At 38.7% G+C, this 22987-nt stretch overlaps 1 long non-coding RNA gene across 13 annotated transcripts in view; it reads right to left on the bottom strand.

Moving 5' to 3' along the window:
* LOC112985812 (uncharacterized) overlaps positions 1-22620 on the bottom strand; it is a 152641-nt gene extending 130021 nt beyond the window's left edge. For 9 of the 13 annotated variants that reach the window (XR_010385729.1, XR_010385730.1, XR_010385734.1 and 6 more), the window contains exons 1-4: positions 22287-22498; positions 20620-20837; positions 18648-18791; positions 10115-10216 (exon numbers count right to left, since the gene is read on the bottom strand). This is a non-coding gene — a long non-coding RNA (uncharacterized LOC112985812). The other 4 variants (XR_010385736.1, XR_010385738.1, XR_010385740.1 and 1 more) reach the window with 2 other exon arrangements.
* Between the last annotated feature and the right edge of the window lie 367 nt (positions 22621-22987).

The following is a 22987-nucleotide window of genomic DNA, read 5'->3' as shown; positions in this document are numbered from 1 at the left end:
AATACTGTAGGCAGAGGAAATCTATTGGTGGTGCTACGTAGGCGTCTATAAACTGGAATGTGCGACAGGGAAATCTACATTAACAACAGATTTGATGCACAGAGCACCATAAGCAGAGGTGATGTTATGATTCTGGACTTTGCATAATCCACCTTTAAATATCAGCAGCTCTCTCCTTTGCTGCAAATTGGCAGGGCAGAAAGTTAATTCAGATGGATTTGCCAGAGTAAGGATACCCTCTCTGCTTTTCCTTGAACATTTGCACTGGTTCTGAAAACTGTGAATACACATTTGTTCTCTGTGCAAGAAAAAATAACCCATGCTGCACACATTTAACCTACATTTAAATCTAAACGAAAAACAATGATCTGAAACAGAGATATTCCTTAAATAGATCATCCATAATGCTCCCAAAAGGCCTAATAACAAAGCCATGGTAAAAAGGAAGCAGAGTTCAAATCCAGATCACAGCCATTTGCTCCCTATAGTGCCTTGAGGAAAGAATGTGTTGGAAACAGTCGTATGCCCAGGTTCAACCCAATGTCACTTCCTTGGGAGCTTCCAGTGGCCAGAAACATTGCTGAATAACAGATGCGGCTCTTTATCAAGTGGCGCTCTTTTCCAGTCCTCAAACACAGAGGGGCTGAAGGGCACTCACCACGGGAGGAGTTGAGAGAGAAAGTCCTCCAGGCTTCGAAAGAATTCTGAATTGAGAGGCACAACATTCTGAACTAGTTCCAAACTGCAAGCGACAAAAAAATTGAACTCCAGAGTGAGATAAAAGTCTCTTTAAGACCCTTTAAAGATAGAGACTGTTTGAAAAACTGGATCTCAAACTAAGGAGATTCTGTTGAATATCTCTGTTAGTTTCTAACATGCCACTGGCTGTCCTATCTTTTGCCTGCTTTAATATTTATATTCCCAAATGTTGCTTTCAAATCTTAATCTGTGTACAAATTCTTTTTTTCTCCATAAAATTGCTGTAAGAAGTTAGTCCTTTTATATGACTTTCATTAATAAAAGGACATCAAGTAATACTTTGTTCTTTGCAAATAATTCATACTGCCCATAATGCTTTTTTATCCTAGAAAGTTTTTGTGCATATTTAGAAAGCTTCTAGTTAGAAACATTTCTGAAAACAGTGTATCTATGTATGAGGCCTTTTTGCTCTACATCTGTATTTTTATTACTAAGAACATCACTTTTCTGATAGCGACGTGCTACCAATTTCATAGGTGAAAAACCATAATAATCACATCTCTGTGATGTTGCAATCCTTGCTGCAAACAGTGATGTAGGCAATATAAAACATAGTACAAATAGGAGTAGACAACCCCCAAAGTCACAAAGATCCCCCACACACCCCATAATAGTTTTAAACATAGGAAATTAAACAGATTTGTCCTGTTGATGGTACAAGTAAGATCTAAGAACCAATAGTCCTCCAAATCAAATATTTAGTTTTCTGGAGCTGTCAGGCCTCTAGATAAGCTAAGTAAACCTCAAAGCATCTCTCAGCTGCTGTAAGGTTAGGTAGTTAATAGTTTACATTCAGCACATATTGTCTGCATTTGTTCATGTTGCTTCTCCTTTTGTACACATACGCATGCACACACACACATTTATTTATATATATGTAGCTGCCAACAATAAAATCCACAGACGCATACAATCAGCTTTCCCTCAGAAAAACTAACAGTCATAGTCACCTCTACTTCCATTAGACGGTTTAATGATTGAGCTTTACAGAGCCACCCTGTTTCTCATGTGACAGCAATGACAGGACAACCACTCCTGTTGCATACGCAGTCCCAAGGTGCTCATGCCTTTACAGACATGTACCAATGCACATCAAAGGGTCGAGTGAAATTCTTGCCACTCAGATAATAATGAAAGTGACCAATCACGGGAAATTTTAACAGTGTGGAGGAGATAACTCAAATTTATAGTAGGTATGAGAAATCCAGATTCAAAGTGTTGATATTTTTAATTTTCAAAGCATTCTGCTATTAATAATTGCAAGAGATTTGACCCATATGGCAAATTTTGGTTTTAAACATAAGAAAAGGAAATATGCACCAGCTTGTGATAGTGGTTTGGACCATCAAAAAAATATTGGTGATATCTGGACTTTGGATGCAGATCGTGGTTCAGTTTTCCTATGTGCATATCCAGTTTTTTTTCCTGAGGCTTTTGTTTAGGGCCGTTTCTAATACATCACAATCTAGTAAACTTCAAGTAAAATATATATAAATTATTTAGTCACCTGCACTAGAAACAAAATGAATCACTTAAGTATATTTGTATGTATGTGCTAGTTACACACAGCTTCCCTCTTTAATTTACTAGCTTTCCTTCTTCTCGACTTTTCCCTCTTGCCTCCTACTGTAAAAACAGAAGCAGTGGCAAAATTGAAGGTAAGAAGTTTCTGTAAAGCAAGTGGGACAAATTCTGCTCAAGCACTCATATAAAGTCTTGTGTCAAATGAGGCAGAATTAATTCTTCAGGACGCACATCAGAATAAATAGTGAGGGATACAGATCAAATTAGTCAAATAAGACATTCTTAAATGACTCATTCTCAGAACAAAAATCTACAAAAGACCACTGAATTGCCAGTTAAAATTAGCTATCTATGGGCTATACACCACCCTGATGTCAGTTATTCCTATGTAGGTATATACTTGAGCTTATTGACTAAGCATATCTGTATCCATTAAAGATGAATATGGACCCAAAGCCTGTTTATTTTGTTATTCCACTTCTAACAGCAATCATAACTGAAGCACATGGCATATCTAGAGGATTAATGATCTGCTAAGGTTAATGGCCATCAGCTGTGACTCAAGTCTCCTGCTCTACCTAGCAGGTCATTTATCTGAAGGAAATATTCCTCACTTCAATTATTATTGCTCAAACAACTGTATGGTAGATATAAAATTGATCTATACTCACAGGGCTGCCCATATTACCCTTGAGCAGTGCTGTCCATGAACAAAGGTGTTGCCACTAGTCCATCCAAAAAAAAAAAAAAAAAAACCAAACCAAACCAAAATACTCTAGTTCCAAACTGTTTACAGAAACTGAAGGATTTTACCCATTTTCCTCAAGGTCCTCTCAGCTGCTATGTGCATTTCTAACATCCAGTGTTTCCTCAGCCTTGCACCCTGTCCGCTCTCTGTTTGTGTAGGGCTTGTTTTCCTCCCTCTCCAGTGAGCTTCATTATGATCCAGGGCAAGTGAAAGTATTCTGAAATGTATAAACGTCTGCCTGCACTACAGGCAGTAATTTCCCCCCCCCCCTTGCGGTTTCAGGACTCAGTATTACCTGCTCATTCTGTCCTATAACATATCTTCTGCCCTTTTCAAAATATTTTCCATTCCTATTCCTTAGTCACACAGTGCTAAGTGTTGAAAACTATTCTTCATTCCTACCATGAATGAGAGTTTTCCTTAGATACTGAATGACAACTCCTTTTTGTACTTCTCTTTTATCCTCACCCAAAGTAGATCTAAAGCAGTGAGCAAATTGGAAGAGTGATATTTTATACTAACTTTGCAAGGAAGTATAAATGGCTACAAAAGATGTATGGTAGTAAGAATTCAGGTCCTAGCAGGAAATAAGCAAAAATACCAGGATGTGGTCCAGAGTCTCCTTTTATGTGCAGCTACTGGGGGTCACATGACAGAGTTTAGAAACCCTGCTGGGGGCAGGGGGGAATAATTAGAGATATCAGTTGAGAATGCATAGTGGTTAAGTAAAATTATTTCTAAAAACCAAGTCCGGATGGAATCAAATAGAGAATTCTCTTCATTCTTACAGTTACAAAAGGGGTATTTTTACAAACTATACAGACCATAAAAAAAAAAAAAAAAAAAAAAGAGTGCGCTGGATCAGATCAGCAGCCTCTTTAATTCAGTGTCTTGCCTTACAGTAGGCACTAGCATATGTTTAGGCAAAAAGTGTAAGAAACAGAAACCCTGGTATAATCTCCCATCTTCTGGCAGGCTACGACTCAGTAACTGGCTGAGTCTGAGGCTGCATGGGGAACATTTCGCTCATAGCCACAGGCTGCCACTGCTCACAGCTGTTTCTTTTAACGTATTCTGCTGCCAGTAGCCTTTTGGAGCTGTGAAAGCTGCAAGAACCACTGCTGCAACCTGCAGGGAATGAGTACTGCAGAGAGGCATCCACAAAGAGAACGGGATTTGTTTCATTCGACTTTATTTGCTAAAATTGATGCATCTAGGCTGTTTATCTAAACACTCTCTGTGGTCACTGGGCAAAAAGAGGTGCTTTCAGATAGTAGTTTATATCATCTGTTTTCACTACCTTTATTTGGATGGGGGGGGATTAAAAAAAAAAAAAAAAAATCAAATCACACATTAGAAGTAGCTATTTCTCTCCATGCACTTTGGGGGTTTACTAGATAACAAGACTCCCAACTTTCAGACAGCTGAATAGGTGAAATGACTTCCATGTGAATGGTGTCCATGGATCACCATATGCTGACTGCTTTGACTGGCTGCCTTCATCAGCAGTGCAGTACAGACACTCAGAAAGGTGGAAGAATTTGGACCAGTTTGTAGAGGTCATGAATGCTTTTTAAGGCAAATTTTCTTCTCTGTCATGCAGTGCAACAAAACAGAGCTATCAGAAATAATGTTCTCTTTATATGCACCCAGAGACACTGGAAGCAGCAGAATGGCAGTTTGGTGTTGTACCAAACCCAGGGCAACAACCAGAAAAGTCCAGGAACTGCTACTTAAGTCTATTAATGGAGGCTTTATAGTAATAATTAAAAAAAAGGTCCACAAAAAGAAATCAACTGAGAACAGAAAGGAAGTGACCACAAGGTACCCTTTTGCCAGTTCCTCAACAGCAGAGAGATGCTGCAGGTAAACAAGGAGTGGATGATTTATTTCAAGGAAGGCATGAAATATATTTAGAGAAGTATACATGCGCACACACACAAAATACACTACATAGGAAATGCAAGACTGATGTATGTGTTACTTTATGGCCTAATCCTAGAACAATTGCAGTTAATTGCACAAGTATTTACTCCCAGGAGCACAAGTCAGATCCGTACAGGATCCCTCTCCCATTGAGGGACCCTACTCTCAATGCCAGTGAAATAATACACTTGCAAACCTGCCAAATCACTTGAACTGCAATGGGAATTAGGTCTAACACATCTCTTAACGAGTACCTGTGTCCAGTGCCCCAGCATGCTAGGTGATACACTCTCTAGCTACAGGGAGCACATACATTACTGACATTTCCCTTCACCTAACCTCCCAATGTAACCCAGTACTTAGCAGGCAGGAAAGTTACAGGTTCTGTGTATGCTCCAGAAAAAATTGCAACAAAGACATCCACCTGTGCTGTACCCTATGTGACCGAAAACCCACAGCATTGAGAGTTTGGTAATATCAAATCTTCATGTTCTTACCTAAAATATCCTGGTGGGCATTTGCCATTGGTCATAACTTAAAATGGAAATTTTGATATAGCAGTGCATCATTTTTAAATTGAGGGAAAAAAAGCTCTGATTCAGATAGATTTTCCAATTTCATACTTCTTCAAGTATATATAAATTTCAAGGCCTAAACGCAATTTTGTTCTAATTGCAAGTTAAGGGGGGAAAAAAAAAATACAAAGCCTTAGTTTGACATCTCTCCGCCATCAATGATTAACACAGACTAGTAAATTGAACAATGAAATGTTTGCTTTTGAAAAATCTAATATTTACAGAAGACTTTTTCAATGCACTGCCATAAAAAACAGCCGAAGAATCCTGCAGCACTCAAAACTCCAAATTATGTATGCTTGAAGCCTAGACAAGAACAAAGCACATTATGGTAGGCATACACACACACACACACACACACACACACACACACACACACACACACACAGATGCACACACACACAGAGGCTACGCTGGAAAGCTGAAGGCTCCCCAGTCTACAGCCAGAGCAGATGAAACTGAGGTAGAATTTGTGGTCTCTTACCACATAGAGAAAATCCTCTACATTTCTGATATGCCTTTATTAAGCTTCCATGACGGTATGAAATAAATGGCTGATTATTAAGAATGCCTGAATTGTTGATTTTTCCCTACACCTAGGCCCTGTATCTCATGTCACAAAAACCACATTCAGTCTTGTAACATATATAACATCAACAACAAATACTGCAAGAATATTTTTAAAAATATGCCTGAAACAGAAAATTGTCCACATATAACATTTGTGCAAATCACCAATAGCAACGGCATCATGAAGATCAGTGTCAGACTGCAAATATTTGGGAACACTCAAAGGATCTATAATCACCAGACAGAATTTGTCTGTTTACACTCATCATCTTATAACCTGATAAAGCAAGGACTGGCTTTATCTGGAAGCAGTAGGCGGCATGAGAGCATATAAAAAAGTAACCGGACTGATTTTCAGAGTAGGCACGCATCTATCTTGGGAGCAATGCACTCCATCCAAAGCCACTCTGCAGTTCCGAATGTATCTTCTAACAGTTGAGCACCCCTTTGCAGAGGCCAGCACAAGGAATCCTGTCTTGGGGACTCACATGAGCTTGAAGCAGCATACACCTCTACAAAATAAACACGAATTACTTGATCCATTATCGATTACTGAGTGCCCAGAGGCTCTACCCAAGACGGAAATCCATTATGATGCACTGGAGTCAAGTATAAACACTGTTAACCCAAAAACAAATTCTGAGCAGCCACTGTATTATCTTCTGAAGCAAAGGAAGCCGGGGGGGGGGGGGGGGGGTGTCTTTTGTAACAATATACTCTAGTTCAAGGTGAAGCACTAACAAAGACAGACTGTGAGGGTTCACACTTGATTGCAGGCAGGCTGCTCTAATCATTTCCATATCATTATCAGTGTTGGAACATTATCTACAGTAACTGCTGCCTTTGAAAACAGTAAATAGGTTATGTGTTTCTCTTCCCTCCCCCAGCACTCACTTTGGCAATTGTTCTGCAAATGTTCCCAGTTTGCGTTCATAAACCTCGAAAGGTGGTTTCTGATATAAAGTAGTTTTCACAGCTCCATTTTTTATGAGACACACAATTTATGGAGTAATTTGCATGCCATCTTATTCTTGACAGCCAAAAAGCTTTAAAGTGCGATTATGACGAACACCCCCACAGCATGTGAACAGACAGCAGGATAGAAACGCCTATGTGCCCAGTCCTCAATTGGCTGCTCACAGGTCTGAATCACTGTTCTTCCATGGAGTCAGCATTACAATTAATGGGAGCTTATGGAGAGAGGACGGCAATGAATTTTAAAGCAAGCCTCTTCCCCTCCCTCCACTTTTTTAACATTCCCCTCTATTTTGCTGCGTGTGAACCTGTTCTACATCCATCCACAGTCTTTTTCATGACATCTGTAGAGCACCATGGAGATATAATGTTTAGCTATTAGTCACAGCATAAGTTATATTGTCGGCATTGTAATTACCTGCAAAAATCTTGCTTGAAAAGTTACATTATGCAAACATCACGCCGTTCTTGGGTTGTTTTTTTTTTTTTTAAATGACATCTTTCAGAAGTCCTTGTACACCACTTCTACAGTAACTTCATAGACTTTATGACTCATTTATATCAAAACCTTGCATAGTGAAAGCTCAGTTTCTAATTATAGAAATGTTCTGGTTTCATTCTCACCACTAAGTTCTAGCACACCTCTCAAGCCAACTGCCTGGCCCTGGCAAGTGTTTTGCAATGTAGAAAATGTCATCCACCAGGAGCATGTTTAGAAAGATGCCTGTGGAGTAACTTGTAATAACAAATGAAATCCCAATGTTCTGCACTCTAAAGCAAGCAGTCTGCTTATTAGATCCCTCCAGCGACAGGTCCCCACATTGGTTTTCCCAGCTGTCATTGTTGCCAAAAAAAAAAAAAAAAAAGTAACATGATCTATGATCTGAAAGTGGTATTTTAAGAAGTCAGACTGCTCAAAACTTGAGGCATAGTATTCCTTTAAATACTTACTGATTGAGGGCCTAACTTCATGTTTTACTAGAAGTAGATTACCTATGGTAAAAAGAATTACCAGTTCATCTGGGAACTTCTGCACTACATTTTCCATCAATTGATTTTGTGAGTGCTGTGGGATACATCCTTAGAGAATGGACTCAAGAAATGCTCCCATAATATAATGTCAGGGAGACTTCGTTAAGCTGTACACTCAAAACTTCATAAATCACTATTTGGATACCTGGATATACTTAGCTCATATTGTATGTTTCTGTATATAAGAATTAGTGATGTAAAATAAGTTCTCTTCTGCTTCTTGTAAGATATTCTCTACCATTGCTACACAGAGGAATGTCCACAGATAGAATAACTGCCTATTTTTCTTGGCCTTAGTGGGATTTCACAGCACATAAGATGGATAGAATTACTAAAGAACCTGACCTCACTGAGTAGCATTCTCCCAAGAGCTAATCTTAATTCTACCACATTGGAAAGCAAGCTGTGATATCATTTGGAAAATAAACTGAAAGTCATTGCAAAGTTGCAACCAGCTAGGAGTCTCACAAAAGCATGATGTTAATACAAATTACTTTTGGAAAGTAGACTCAGCAGTCTGAGTACCAACTATGGTGCTAAGAAGGTTGAAGAGTACAAAACAGATGATAGCTTTTTGTTTACAGAATTGCTATTTCAGGGGTAACCTGATTGCACCACTGGATCAGATTCAAGTAAATATATAAACATTGCATGTGGAGGCATATCAAAATGACTACTGCCCATCAGTCTTCAGGAGAAGAGGAAAGGGTAGATGTTGTTCAAGTGCACATGACTGGAACAAGAAATGAATTCTCCTGAAGGCTGCTTTAGTTTAACTTATCTGAGAGCCATGAATATTACAATGTAATTTATATTTACATACTATTCTTTATACAGCAAGTCAGGAAAAAGTGATGGACTTGAATATTTCTTCCAAAAAGTATTCTCCTTCGCAGGCCTGATTTTCAAACCATGAGAAATATCATACAGTGCAACTGTACCTCTAATACTGAAATTGAGAATAGCATCAGGAATCCAAATGGCTAAGTAGGTAAGCAAACGTATGCTTCCCAATCACAGCTACAAGTACCTACATTTCGGACACTCAGCTCATTCAGATTAATCGGTTTTCCCCCTCCCCTCCGAACCCCAAAACACACACACACACACACACACACAAAAACAATTCATCTTTAAATCAGCCCTGGCTTTGCTGTAATCCATACATACACTGGAACACTTTGTAAATTTTTTTTTTTACACTTCCCTCTTCATGCTGTAGTTGTATCCCTATTGGCATGCCTTTCACACCTTATACCACAGAGAAAATAGGAAGAGATTTCTGCGCCTGAGTAAACTATATTTACTAACAGAAAGCAATACATACAGTCTATCTACATGCATGCTGGTAGCATTCCCACCACTTCAGAAGCATTTAAAAAACTGCCCAAGAGCTCATAGCTATATTTAAAGAAATAATACCAAATATTTATGAGTTTCAGTAAGGTAAGCTACTCTTCAACACCAGGAAGGGCAATAATACTCTACTCCTTTTACTAGATCTCTCTCCACTTCCAAATCCAATTCAAAATTGTGCTTGTGGTTGTCAAGACACTATGAGCTTAAAAACAGATGCTACTGTTTCTTGACTGAGCTTCACCAATCTCCTCCTCCTCATTTTCTCTGTCCTGTCAGGCCCTTTGTGCTTTACCTTTTTCTTCCTATTGATCTCTTACCCTTGGGAATTAGACAGCCAAAAAGAGAAAAATGTCTTTCCACTTGTAAACTGAGCACAACTGACATGAGAACAACTAAAAGGCAATAAAGCACACAGTCTCATGATAACAGCTTTTACAGCATTATTTTCCACAAGATAAATGTTCCTGAGAATGCAATTTCATAACACCAGTTAGGGCTGGGAGTTCCCACCTTAATTTGATCCACTGGACTGACCACAGAGTAAATATGCTAAGGACAGAACAGAGCCACTGGCTTCATAATTAATAAACCATTATTAATAAGGACAAGTATTTGTTAGGATAAGAACAACAGAGATCCAAGTTACCTTAATAATGACCCAAGAAAGTAAATTTTGCTGTTGTTTAAGCTGGAGGTAAACCAAACCAGGAGGCTAACCAGGCAGAGGTTGCAACAGAAACAGTTGGCTCTGTTGAAGAAAAAAGTTGAGGCAGCAAGTGAGGGACAGCCAAAAGGCTTTTTCAAAAACCATAAATATTATAGTTAGTACCATTCTTCATGTTTTAAAGGAAAGGCACACATAAAATTAGCCATTACTATCATATCCCACAATACTTGTGACTTCTGACATCTGTAACTATTTATTATTAGAAACATCTGCTAGGTATTTCAACCAAGTAGGTTTCTATTGATCTTGTTTCTAATTATGCCTTCTTCACAGACCAGCTGACTTAGATGATTGCATCAATAACTTGACCTCTAGAGGAAGTAATCTGGAAATTGTGCATGAGTTGTTGCATGACTAATATTCAAAAATGCTTTCAATTAGCCTTTTGAAGTGCCTAGAGCTACTGACTGATATGTAATATTGCTTAAAATTATACACAGATGCTTTTTAGCTGAAGAACACCCATGTGGAAGCTCCATGGAAGATAATTTAAGATTCCCATTATTTGTATCTGGTGAAATTAATTAGGAAGTATGTTCATGTAATTTCATATATTTTTGATGGTACCTATCCTTAAGGGTAGTGTGAAGGCCAGATAAGTTTGAAAATATCAGGTCTCCCCTTCTAAATTTGCTTTATTTTTTTAAGCACCCCAAATTTTTATTAATTTCAACTGGGAGTTCCAAATATGTAGTAAAATTCGGGACTTGTCCATTGGTTACAGCTGAATAGCAATCCTTTTTTGTGGGTCTTCCAAGGGCTATCATTTGCCAAAGTAAATCAATAATTGTTAGAAAAAAGACTGAAATGATATAATTGAGATAGACAGAGCTTCTCAATTGCCTTTAATGAGCTCCTGTAAAAAAAGAGATTGTGGAAAATCTGAGTATCTAATACTTGATCTGAAACTAGGAACAATCAGATAACTGTGGACAAAGATTTCAGATCTGGTACAATATGTGATTTCCAGTAAAAACTATAAATACATTTGACTAATGTACAGGAACATTCAGACTTCAAGCCATTTAAGCTTAAAAAGGCTATGCTGCACTTACTGAAGATGCATTTAACAGACTCAAGAGAAATCAGATTCTGCTAATGACAATTACATCCTTATATCACTTTTTGCCTGGTGTTTTCTTTTAACTTGCCACTTGAGCTTTGAATCTCTTTAAGAGGAGGAAAGAACTGGTGTTCATAATTGTGTACAATCAGGAGAGAAGAATGATTAATATATCAGATTCATTGCCCAGATCCAGGCCTAGGTATTTTGAAAAGCCAGGCCTTACTATTAATTTTATTTGGGCATCTACAAACATAGTAGCACAAAATTGCAAGTTGCTTTTGAAATTCCTGGCCAAGTCTTCAAGCAGCATGTATAATCAGGTGAGCTGCTTTTTGTTTGGACACCAAATGCCTATCAGCATGTAGATGCCTTCACCTTTCCTGAATACAAATGCGAACAACCCGTAAAGATAATTTTAGTGTATGAATTATTAGTCTATAAGTTGTTTCCAACTGTGATTTATAATTAGTTTCTAATTAAAATCAAAATGCATAGCATATCTGTACCAATTAGTTATCCACACATTTATCTACTTTAGAGATAATATGCATATTAACTAATGCCACAGACTTGCAATACACTTCAGAATGGTATTTCATTAAAATACATAGTGATGAATACAGTGGAATAATGTAAACAATACCACTATTGTAAACACTTTTGACAGTTTTCTTCCCTCACTGTGGATGCAGCTCAAATTCAAATACTATATAAAAAGCATATATCACACTGCAATGGACCAAATGTCCTGATAGTGACCGCTAAAGGTTAGGGAAAAAACACAGGCACGGTCAATCACTCAGTGAGACTTCTCCAAGCATACTCATGCAGTTTCTCACAGTTTTTACCTTTGGGACTCTGCCAAATCTATCATTTCTTGAACCTGTCTAGGACATTGGCACCTACGCTATCCTTCAACAGTTAGCTCCATAGCTGAAGCGCTATTTATACAAACTGTACTTTAGTGTGCTTAAACCAAATACCTCATAACTTCATCTGATGACTCACAGTTCTTGTACTAGGAGGAAAAACAAACAGTTGTTCCCTTTTAACATCTCCTGTCCCTTTCATGATCTACCAATCTCTGTCATAGTCCCCTCACAACAATCTTTTCCAGGCTAGGTACTTAGTGCACGTAATCTGTCCTACTGCAGAAGCCTGTACATCCTTTTCTATTGCTCTTTTTGTATCTTTTTAAATCCTAATATATCCTTTTGGAGATCTGGAGAGGAAGCAGTGGAATAGAGCAGATCTGCGTATAGTATCAAAACTATAACGTGCATGAGGTACTTCCACAGTAGCATAGTTTATGGTTTGTTCTCTATTTCTTATCTAATAATGTTTACCATTAAATTTGTTTTTTTGATTTGCTACTCCGCTGGCTTTTGCGTAGAGCTTCCTGTGGTAACTTTTTCCTGAGCGATAAAATCTTTGCAAGTCAGTATTAACTTGCCTACCCACATCTTTCACAAAATTTCATGCAGGCTAAAATTAATGATCCTCCATAAACAGTAATCTTTAGTCAGAAAGGCTCTACAAAAATCTTAGCAAAAGCACTAGCAGATTTTACCTTGCAACCATTCTAGTTTTGAAGTGTACAATGTACCAATGGCTTGCTGTGATTACAAGGCAGTCTGTACACTGCAAATTGCAGGGCTGGAGTTTTAGACAACAGATCAAAGACAAAGGCTCCAGTCCTTTTAACATGGGCAAATTCAAAGAAAATGCATTTGCTATTTAAACGTTCATGTTAATCCTTCTCCCCTACACACATACACATATACTTACTTACACTTAGGCACACTGTTACTAATATTGAATGCTTCAGCTAGCTGAATACCAGTCACTCAGATGAACATACTTGAACATTATTTCACAGCTGAAGGCTGAAGCACAGAACAGCCACTGCGAGGAAGAAACCCGAGACCAGTCCAGGGACTGCGTCGTTCACCTTCGTGCTCTGTCAGAGAACTGAGGAGAACGGGCAGTTGTCGCAGCACAGCCCTCAAGGACCTGGAGCCACCCTAGAAGTACCGAAAAGTGCTCCCCAGGCGAAGAGGGACAATGACAGAGGCTGGTTTCCAAGCAATGCCTTCCCTGGCTGACCCAGCTGTTGCCCTAGGAGGGCAGGGGAGGCAGCTCGGAGGGCGCCTGTGGCCTCGCTCATCTTACAGCAGCCACCCATCAGCCAAAATACAGCCTGCAGCAGAGCACCTACTGCAGATACAGCCACCTACAGGCACACCTTCCAGCAGCTTCCAGTAACACACTTCTTTGTACGCTCTTCTTTCTCACCAGCTATTTCCCAGACTGTCATCAGGGTCTCACGTCCCCCTTCATTACTAGAACAGTGAAAATTTCGAGTCAGAACGATTTTCTGCTGAGAAATGTGTGTACAGGACAACTGAAACAATTTGTCTTCAAACTGTTCAAATGAAAATATCCTGAAATCAAAACATTTTGTGTTTTAAAGCAATGGTTCACTTTGAATTTTTTAATTCAGAAGAGAAATATCCAGAAGTCCTACAGTGGAATGAAACAATGAACAGAATAAAAAACTATTTTTAAATCTTTTTCCATGGCTAAACAAAATGTGTCATTTGAGTCAACTCAGTATATTTTAACTGACTTTTTCTGCTCCTTCTGGATGAAAAGAGGGAGGTAGGAATAAATACTACTTTGGCCATTCTTATAATTTCTTTTTTCTCATTTATTAAATACAAGTACCACAATCTCTCATCCTCTGTGATCTGCATCCACCTGTTTGCTTCCAAATGCAGCACAGTAACACAGCAACTTACTTCGTGTAAGTAAAGTGTAAGGCTCTATTTAAGCAGTTTTGGTACAGACAAACCAAGGACCGACTTGAACTTGCAAGTTTAAGTGTTGCCAGTGATACTGAACTTAGCATGGGCTACCTGCCCACTATTTGCCTGAGAAAGCAGGTAAGGCTTTTGGTCTGTCTTGAGCTCCATGATCTCATATATTGCTGTGAGTAACCAAACTATCTGAAAACTGGCTGAACTGTGGCCATCAGCCCAGATGTTTTGTTACTGATAGCAAGTTCTGAAGATACTTTTGTTCTTGCCAGGTCTGATGATAGCAGTTCTTCGCTGCAGGCATTTGAAAGAAAACTTTGTTAAGTGATTTTTTAAAATAGTCTCAGTCTACAGAAATGCAACTTCCTCTGTACCTTAAAGGTCACTATTCTCTTTCCAGTTTGTCATCCTTCTAGTTTTAAAAGCCTTCTTTTCCTGACTGTTTTAATGAGATCTTCTTTCTTTCTCTTAAAGCAATGGTTGCACCATTAGAATTCAAATCAGCCTGTGGAGCACCAGCGTTATATCTTGCAACAGACAGACAACAGGAAGACATTCCAGCCCATCAGGAACATTATAGTTATTTGTTTCAATTACAAGAAACCCACCATGTTTTATGCATTTCAGCTTTTGCTTGTGCGTCAAGTATATCAACTGCTTGTCCTAGTTAAGTATTATTAACATCATTTCTGTTAGCTGTAGGAGTGACGCTGTTTTATTTTGCACCGAATACTTGCCTTGGGATTTGCAAATAGTTTATGATATTTTACATAGTATTTGTGAACTATGAACATAATTTCAACCTCAGGGTCACTGACTGCTCCCTGGTATTGTGCATTTCTCCCATTCAGCTTATTTTGCCTGCAAGCTTTGGCTTAACTATTTCTTTTTCAGAAACCGTCGCACATACTGCTTTTGGAAAAAAACATATTGGTACATTTACCCTGTTTTTTATGTCCTTTATGGCTGGTAAACAGTCCTTGTGTCTGCTGCACCCCTACTCTACTTTTGCTGTTTTTCATTAGTTCTGCATGTGTCTTACTGTTTTTGCTAAAGTCCAGGTAAGCTTGGATATTCATCTTTTATCTCCATTTGCAACCTGCCACAAGATTTAGATTTCTTTTTGTAAAGTGCAATAGCCTGCCATTTACAACATACTGATGTATGATTAAGGACCTAAAGAAACATGGCTTGTTTAACACAAGATTATTTTTGCATAAGCTAGTTTCTGCTTACTGAATTGGAAGAAAAATGGTAGGATTTAATGGCATCTCCAAGTCAGCTGCTACATATCCAGATTTTAGCAATATTTACCACTGGTTTATCTTCCTTTTCCATTTTCATCCAGATTTGTTATAATTTTGGAGTTTTCCCATTTTCCTATTGCGACCCGAAAACAATCCAGTCCCTAACACCTCCCCTTTATGTCCATTGACCTGGATAGAGAGCTGGGGTGGTGCTACAGCTAATGCTTTGTTCCCTGCTCTTCTTTGTTTCGTAATATGTTTAGTTTCCAGTTTTACATACCTCAGGAGGCAACACACTTCTGACACCAAATTCTGTATCTGTGCCTAAAGAGATAGAGCCAAGATAGTGCAATGTTCATACCTACTCTTCTACACATACTGTTCTCTGTCATCAAACACTTCTTGAACGCAAGCATTCTCCAAGTCCGTATGCATAATCATAAAGTACTGTCCTGTTGGGAAACTGCTTATCATAATGGCAGCAGGCACAGCACTAACTGAACCGCATGTGATGGTAAAAAGCAACCCCACTACGGGCTACATATGATTAAAAAAATAAGAATGCAGATACTATACTGGGCACGGTCACACATTTGTCTGCACAAGGGTTAGAATACGCGTGTCTGACATTAATTATACATCTAAGCAATAACCAAAGTGTGAAAAACGTGACTTCATGGAAGAAAAAAAAACCAAACAAACAGTGAAGTTGAAGCAAATCTTTCTCTTTGGTTCCATACCTCATCATTTAATCATGAGCTCATTTGACTAATGCTTAGAACAGGATGGGGAGACACAGGAGGAAAAGAGATGAGAAATCTCATTGTCAGTGCTGTAATAGTTGACATTAAACTCCTGAAGGAGCAGGAAACTTAATCTAATAAAGATGCAGCAGGTAGTATGCAATAATGTGTCACCTTTCATGCAGCTCTTTTCTCTTTCATCCAGTACTATGACACACATTTGAATATTAGGTCAAAGTACCCCAAGAATTATTTTTTACAATTTTTTTTCCTTTGATAGTAATATTTTCTACTTTTTGCTGATACCTTCAGCAAAAGCAGTTTTTGCTAGGTACAGGTAATTCCTTTTCACAATATTGATTCCTCCCCACCATCAAAATAGTAAGATGTCTCATTCCATCCCCACCGATACAAAAAGGCAGTTACTGAGCACATGTCTATTGATAAGGCATTTTTATCTGTTAATACTATAGTCAAAATATTGTGTACAGTGTACGTTTTAAAATGTAGTATCTAGGCAGACTGCTGCTCTCCCTACGTACTTTTTTCCTCCTCTTTCTGATAAATAATCTGGATTGTACCTTCTGCTCAGCCCTTCATAGCTCAACCAGTTGGAATCTATCACTTCTCCAAATTCTGCTCACAAAGGCTATAGCTCAAAGAGCAAGAAGGAGAAGAGACTGGGATTAGCAACAATGAACTCAGGCTTTTAAATGTAATCAGTAGGAAAGAGGGAGAAGCAAAATAAAGAGAACAAATGCAATGACAGCTCAAGGGCCCACCCAAACCGTTCACTGCCTAAAGATTTTCACAGCTCCTAAAGGGCAGGAGAAAAGCACATAAGCAATCGTGAAATGTGTTTAAAAAACAAAACAAAGGATGTGAGACACCATCCAGTGATTGGCGTACCCTGTACACCACGCAGGCATATGCATGTGACAGGGACATATGTATTTATCAGGAGTGCCCAGAGATTCCAAGGGGCTGATGGTTAACTCTTGTTTGGCAGCAGAGCTGGACAAACAGCAAAGAAAAGATATCACACCATTCTCAAGCAAGCAAATCCACAAATAGACTGGGCATAAGGCTAGCCAGAAGAGCCTGCTCCTGCTGAGCTAACAACCCAATGACAAGATGAGACAAAAAGACAGCCGTTATTAGGAAATCACAAATTACCTTGCTATTTTAACTGTTATTTAAAACAACAGTAATGTTGTCAATTTAGACACCAGTGATAAACTTCAGCAGTTCTAGCATGTTACAGCAGCAGATACTAGATCTGAGACAAATTCTCTATCTTTTCTCCAGTTAGGAGTAAACCTCTGGGTAGTGCTTAGTGTCCTTCACTTAACTGAAGTCAAGTCGAATTTAGGAGGTTCTGCACCTTGCCAGGATCCAATGATTTCTCATATTCATAATCCCAAACTTTTTCCATTATCTCAATGAGTGGGTGGTATTCCTGGTTAGATTAATCAACCCCCCTCCCCCCCCCCAACCATTGCAAATGTGATTTCTCTTTAGTTGCATTTTAAATTAGAAAACCTAAATGGCTTCCAGCTATGGCTGAATACAAAGTTAAATAGATGTCGCTTGTTCAGTTTCCTCCGGATGAGTCACCTAAATTGTTAAAACAGCAGAGTTACATACACAAGTAAGAATAATAATGTCCTTGTTGGTGATAATTCAATGAAACAAGCAGATTAGTCACTAGGGAATGACTGGAATGTTGTATATTTAATTCTTTCTTAGTCAAATTTATTTTTATTTGATGGGTGTCTCTCATTTCACCAACCTGGTTATAACAGAAATCAAAACTAGAAGACATTTTAGATTACAGAGTAGATTTTAAAGAATCCAAAATCGTATGTACCGGGTGGGTATCTGCACATACTTACAGGCCCAGAGTAGTTTGTAATTTAGCTTTATAAAGCAGCCAGTTAATCTCTTTGAGTGTTTGTATGGGACTATCTAGTAGGATAGATCTAGAAAGTCTAAGTGCGTAAGAAATCACCAACTCAGGTTGTAGAAGGACATATACTCGATGCAGACTACTGCTCTCAGCCTTCCACTGATGACTTGGCTAGATGTCTTTTGCCTCTAATACGTACTCAGGTGACAAGATTATTCTGGCTTTGCTTGTCTTTGGGGTTCTTCCTTCTAACTTGTTTCTTCTGTACACATGTGTGTGCACATCTGTCTGCTAACTTCTTGATTGAGTGGCTGATGTCAATCCAGTCTGTCCAAACATGTCTGAGAAACATTTCTTTTGGTGGCAACATCAGGCTACACAACTCCTGCCATCCCATTCTCCTGTACTGGCCCTAACTGTACCAATACAAATGTCTGCATGGCTGTGCAGTGAACTGGACCTTCTTACTGGGCTGTCTGGAAGGTGTATTGGTTCTCTGAGCTGGTCTGCTGTCTCATGCTGACCTTGCTAACAGATGAACCAGCACAACTAGGTGTGAATGAGAAACAGGGAATGGCAGAAAAGAATATAATCTATATTTGCAGGATTCTCCCATCTGTTTGGGGGTTTCTTTTTTGTTTGTTTGTTTTTTAATGAAGGAATCTTACCAGTAAATGCAATGTATGAAATGAGTCCTCAAACTGCAATATATAAATCACTCCAAAGTGTTAAGGGCTTGGCACACACCCAGGAGCTGCAGCTTCAGTGAATGGTGGGTGACATATGACCACCATTGCTGTTGAATGTGGTACCTAAGGCAGAAAAAAAAAAAAAAAAAGGAACCCTTGGTTTACAGTGTACAGGCACTCAAAATATCAGATTACTGCCTGACAGACACTTTCATTTCCCTTTCCAAAGATGACAAGAAATACAGTGTGCAGACACTGAACAAATTACTGCATAGCAGCTGTTCCACGTAGCTGTGTGCATACTCCTATACTGTGGCAGACACTAGGTAATTTCAGATAGGCTACCCCACACTGACAAAGGGAAAGAACTGCCTTGTTTTTATCATAAAGTAGGGGCGATTCTGTATCAGAGTTTGACATGCTGTAAGTTCACAACCTATTTATCCCACTATAATTTGTAATGCTGTCTGTAAGCTTGGGCATAGGAACAGGAATTAAGGTTTTATTTTTCTCTTCTTAGTATGAGCTAGAAATCTTTCCAGAGTCAAGAGAGATCTTGATTTCTAGTAAACTCTTCAGCATGCCTCTAATTGCATTCAGCTTTAGTATCAGCTCACAAAGGCACACTGCACTTTGATTTAGCAAAATGAACACTGGTGGATGGCCAGAATTTGAATTTTGTAAAATATCATTAGTTATCCTCAGAAGTGCTGTCTCTGTGCTATTCTGAGGTCTGAATATTCAGATCAATTAGAAGAAGATCGCAATTTGCTAAAAGACCATGCAGCTGGAGAGTGAGACTTGCTCATCATTGCCAAAAGGTAGAGTAGAGCATGGCCCATTATACAATAACATGAGATTTTAATGGGATCCAGAGTTCAGTGATTTTCAGAGTTCAGAAGTTTTCTAAAATGGATGCTATCAGCTCAGCTACTAATGAACAGAGCAACTGATGGCAACTTCCAGATACTATCTACGCTGTCTTTAGTTTGTTGTCATTAGACTTATCGATTCTAAGCATTTTGATTGGAAGCAGTGATGTGCGCATGACTGACTCACAACAGATTGTGTACGTTAGGTTTGCATTATGGTTTCTGTCTGTGGCATCCAGTTCGGTTTTGACCTTGCTCAGGAGAAGGACAGTTGGAATTTTCCAGCAGTTTCTGTGCACAAACCCAGGTTTACTGTGTAAATGGAAAATTACAATCATAGCAGGGGAGATGAGTCAGCCAGTCCTCACGACTCCCAAGTATTCCTGCGAGAGTAGACCCCAAAGCAGATTGTAACAGGAGACACAGCTCATCAGGTTTTCCCAGAACTCTGTGCATTTGAATCAGTGATACTGTGGGACAGGGTTGCCAGCGTCTGTAGGGTCAGGAAACAGACAGACGGTATAGAATATCCAGTTCTTGCTATAGCTACTCACAGCGACTGGCAAAAACAGTTACTAGAGTGGATAGCTGAAGAGTTATGGGGAGATCCATCATGTTCTGTTCGTGGTTTTTTCTCTCAGGGAAATAACAAGCATACATGTGTGCCTAGCATGGTACTAACACAGAGATCCTTTCAGAGCAAGGAGATTACTCAAGCCAATTTCTGTTCTACAGTCAGAAATCTCTCAGAGATAATAAGCAAACTTGCCAAGCCTGGAATCACGCAGATGTTCAGCCAATTTATGAGAAAGGTCAAGGTCTTAGAGGCCTGAAATCACAGGCCTGGGATTCTCCCGAGGCTGCCAAAAGCACATTTCCCCACCACTCAGCACTTGTGGGAGCAACACAAGTGTCACTTATACGTGTTAGAGGGTAACCAGGCTGCAATTCACTCTCAAAGGGAAATCGCAACAAAGAAAACTCATTTCAGCACAAAGCTGCAGTGGCAGAATGTTACTTCATATATGGCACTTTGATCAGTAGTTATTGTTAATGTTTTAAAATCTCTGCGCCCTTACCTGCAGTGAGATGAGGAGTGTCTTCAGGTATCACCTCTATTCCTGTCATCAAAACCATTGGATACTACAGAGCTTCGGCAAGGGTGAAGCAGACTCTGTAAAGGCCGGCTGGCAGATCCAGTAGTGTCATGCTCTTATGCTGTTCTTCCTTGGTTTAGAGAAAATTCTCCAAAATCATCCCTTAGCAGTTGCAAAATATGATTATGTTGTAAATACTCCTGTTAAGAACATAAAATAATCATTCTTCTGCATGAATCCTAATCACATTAGGTTCTTAATAAAGCAACATTTTATTCTAAGGGTACTCAGCACAATATATAGCTGTGCACACAGTATCGTATACATCATTATGACAAGATAGTCTTGTCACTATTGTTAGGGTTTCAAATTATGTTCTAAAAATAGCCACAGAGTTGTCAGTTATCAGTCTCTATTTAACACCAACGCAGTTTTATATTCTTCAGTACTTTTAAGACTCACTGTTTTTTATCTTTTTAGATTTTATTTACCAGCACATAGTTGGATTAAATTATAGCACAGTCCATTAAAACAAATGGTATTTGCATCCGCACTTATTCTACAGTGTTCTGTTTTAAGTTGCTAGAACTGTGCCCAGACATTTCATTGACAATACTTAGAACATAAATTTTAAAAATAATTTGATTCATCCCTTTTGAATTCAAGACAAAACACAACAGAAAACACACTTAAACCTGCCATCATCCTTAACTGCTTTACTTTCAAAGTCATCCTTTCAACTTCTCAAAGTTTTTTTCCTCTCCCCTCCCCCTACACACATCATCTGTCTTCCTTTTTCCTTCTCCTCCAATAATTTACAGACTCTGCATATCAGTATACACACCTAATCACATTTCTATCTAACAGATACTAAGCTTTTACCACACAGCAAATGAGTTCTCAAAACACAGAAATGCAAATAAAGTAGGTGTGACTGCAATACAAACCATTAATAAATACCACAACACCTTCTGGAATATTGCAAAACACTGCTAACAAGTGACATGCAGGCTGTAAACAATATAAGCTCCCCATTTTTCTCCAAACGTACCTGTTGATTGTAATGGGTCAGAATTACCCCTCCCAGGTTGAATTTCTTTAGAAAAGGAGACCAAATGAAACATGGCAAAGCCCAGCCCAAGCACCGTCCCAGGCCTGCCTGCTCAGAAGTCTGCACTAGGCATTCCTGTATTTTCTCTCCAGGTAAAAACTGCTCCCACATCCTTTTCTTCTGGACAGTGTAACAAGTTCCCTACAAAAGTGACTCAAAATCACACTTTCTTTCCAAGTAGTGTTTTCAGTCAAATTCTGCCAGCACATTTATCTTTTAATCAAAAACTTCTTCTCCTTAGTCTTGTCTCAGCAGTCCTATATGTAGGCAAAGACAACTAGGAATCGTAAAAAGCGTTGTTAGTATCAGACCAGTACAACTCAGCAGCTAAGATTTAATCAGATCAGAAATCAGGACGTTTAACAGATGAGGTATGCTTTCTGAAATACACAGATCAGTAGCTAAGCAATAATTTCTGAATAAGTCCAGACTGTGGAGGTGTGGCACACATGAAAAAAACAGTTCCACAATCTAAGGTATTATTTGTATTGCTGTCTTTTTCTTTCTTCTACAATAAGCATCTTTCTTCCATACTTACAAGAAAGGAGTTTGAGAGCAGAATTCCTGGCATCCTGAAGTCTCAATGCAGTTTATAAACATCAGGCTAGACTGATCCCTCTTCTCTGTACTGAGCATGGAGATAGAATGATGAAAAACACAAGTTCAATTTTGCACAATACTTTTGTTTGGGAATTTTAAATTACATTTCTAACTTTAAAAATATGCACTGAATCAGTTTCCTGCAATGCAAATCTGACCTTTCAAATCAGTTCTCGTCTTGCTTTTATTATCTTGCACTTGTTGTCTAGTAAAGCCACCCAGACAATAATCTAGTAACATTAGTCCTGATTTCACAAAGTTCTGCAATACACAATTTGCGTAAGTTAATGTCTGGACAAAGGAATGTTTGGTCAAATAGCTAATGTTCAAAAGTTAATGGTTGGTCAAAGGAAGTCAAAAGTTAATGTTTGGTCAAAGGAATGCTGTGTATTTTTTCCCGTAGCGTCTTTTTAAAATTTCGCTAATAATAAGTGTGCTGACTACCAAGTTCTTTCTCCATTTTACTGAATAATAAAATTGCAAATAAAACAAAACAGGAAAGATTGGTTTTCTCAGACCTCCAAGAAAGGCTAAAATGCGTCAGAAATCGTATTTAGTGAGACGGTACATCATCGTACTGACTATTTTTTGAATGCATGCATGAATCTAAAGCAAAATTCCTTCTTTTGTTTTGACTCT

This window comes from Dromaius novaehollandiae, chromosome W, assembly GCF_036370855.1.
Source record: "Dromaius novaehollandiae isolate bDroNov1 chromosome W, bDroNov1.hap1, whole genome shotgun sequence".
NCBI lineage: Eukaryota > Metazoa > Chordata > Aves > Casuariiformes > Dromaiidae > Dromaius > Dromaius novaehollandiae.
This window is presented reverse-complemented; position numbering and strand designations above follow the sequence as displayed.